Here is a 2,541-nt window from a genome sequence, read left to right on the forward strand (position 1 = left end):
ACGGCTACACCGATTTTGATGACATTTTTTTGTGTACTTGAGTGGGACCTTGAATGGTTTGGATTCACAATTGGACCCGGTAGGCCCAATCCGGGGATGTGTTCAAACAGGGATTTTGATATTTACGATTTTGATTATAAATGGTTTCTATTGGTTATAGGAGAAATAATTAGTATAAATAATTATTTATTTATTATAGGTTGTCATTGGTAATTCGGGTAGATCAGATACAAGCATGCATAAAGTCGAATTTTGGCACATTGCCTACCAAGGTGGCCGATTGATACGGTATCTCGTCTCTAACGGATGTGGTCTGTGTGACCATCGACCTAGCCCATGCATTCCTAATCTAATCTGCGTATATTTGCCATAATGTATAGTGGTAGCTAATTTATTATCTGTATCCTATGTCCTATGGTCGTGCGAAAAGATTATTTACTCGGTCATTTTGACTACCCGGTTAACCTTTATTATATCCGTATATTTGCAATTTGACTATTGCCAAATTGTTTAAGGAGGTCGTTTGCCTATTCGCTTATTCGATAGTTCTATTGTTGAACATATTATTAATTCTAATTTAACTATTCATATATAATAACCATTATGTGTTGTAAGTAAACGGATACCTACTATCCGTTACACTACTACTAGGAACCATTATTTCAATTACTTATCGTGTACTCCGACACAAATTAAAAAATTAAAAAACACATTATAAAGTCAATATATTCATCGCTCTGTTCAGAATCTGAAAAAAGGAAAAAACACAGTAATGTTGAACGTGTCTACATTAAAATCATTATTATATATTAATAACCAAATTAAACTTTGATTATACATTTATAGAATTTTATGAATAATTAAAAAAAAAACTGTTCTTAAATAAAAAATTATATCTAAGGACAAGTATTGCGATTGTACAAAAATGTGTTCAAATAAAAACATGAATGTCTTAAAATTTGTTTTAGGTATGTGCAATTGGTATTTATCTGATTTGTTTATTAACAGAAAATAATAAAAATAAAATAAAATGAAAAATATTTGCATATCTTATCTCTTTATGTACCTTCCTTTTTAAGTGTATTTAGGACAAAATAATAAATTATGGTCACACTACATTTAGTCACTGTAATAAATGTGTTAAAATTGATTTATTGCATACGCAAGTCGCAAAACGATTTTTGAACGAAGATTGTTTGTCATGTGCCAGCATATGTTTTTAAAGATATATGTACCTATTATTATATTATATTTATATTGCTTTTGGTATTTCTTTTTCTATTAGAAATACGGTAGATAAATTATTATTAAGTAGGTTACTTATCAGTAAATAATGTATAGGTCGTAGGTAATGTAGAATAGACGTGATAGTGTACTAAGTACTAAGTACAACTATATAAAAACCTTAAAACTAATATAATGTCATCGTATTATATAGCAGAGGTGACCAGCGATAAGAGTCGCGACTCGCGAGCCGCACAACTAAGTACAAAATATGTAAGAGCCAAAAATACAGAAAAATACAATCACGTCAGATATTCAGATTACATTTTATATGGGATAATTTGGTTTTCATATAATACCTAATGATATAACAATTATAAAAAATGTTTTGTGTCTTACGCGATAAGACGTGAGTCGTAGTTTGGCCGCTTCTATAGTATACTAAACCTATTAGGTATATCGTGTATAGTTAAAAAATCCAATAATACACATAAAAGTTTACGTAAACCTCACTTTTTCAACAATAACGAAATAACTAAAATCTTTAATCTACACGTTATTTTATCAATATTTAAACTTTAAAAGTCTACAAAAAAATTTAGGAAAGCCATACATTTTTACACAATAAAGGTTTTCGACAAAATCTATTTTGGTTTTTGGTGTAACATTAAAACAAATTACCATAGATACATGATACATTTTCACTGGTTATTTATATTAGAGTTTTATTTACACGATACAATTTTTAAAATATTTTGATTTGTTTTGAACTGTTTACGGATATTTTCAGTCTAATTTATTTAGTTTTTTTTTTCTACGAATGTCAATAAAGTTTTATTCGTTAGGTAAAAAAGCTTTAAAAAAACAAGGCTCCTAATATATTGTTACATTGAAAGTTGTAAAATTTTAAAAATAGAGTCATAATTTTTTTTTATAAGCATTTAAAGTTCAAATTTTCACAAAAGACGTAAAAATCACGAAAATGTGCAAATTATTTTGAGTAGGAAATTCATAAAATGTTTTCTTTTTAAATCTAAGATTTTAAAATATAGTAGGTACAAGCTTCTACATAAGTTTGTCTATCTTTAAAAAAATGTCTTTTGGAAAGTCAAATTAAATTTGTATGAGGGTTTGAAAATTGTATACAAGGTCCCTGCAGATATATATTGTTACAATAGAAGTTGATAAATATTAAAAAAAACATAGGCACAATTTTTAGATTCTGAGTGGAACGATGAATGTATTGATTTTACAATGATGTGTGTTTTTTTATTTTTTTATTTTTTTATTTACTTTTTTTATTTTTTCATTTTTTTT

Source organism: Acyrthosiphon pisum, unplaced genomic scaffold, assembly GCF_005508785.2.
Source record: "Acyrthosiphon pisum isolate AL4f unplaced genomic scaffold, pea_aphid_22Mar2018_4r6ur Scaffold_21450;HRSCAF=24012, whole genome shotgun sequence".
NCBI classification, from domain to species: domain Eukaryota; kingdom Metazoa; phylum Arthropoda; class Insecta; order Hemiptera; family Aphididae; genus Acyrthosiphon; species Acyrthosiphon pisum.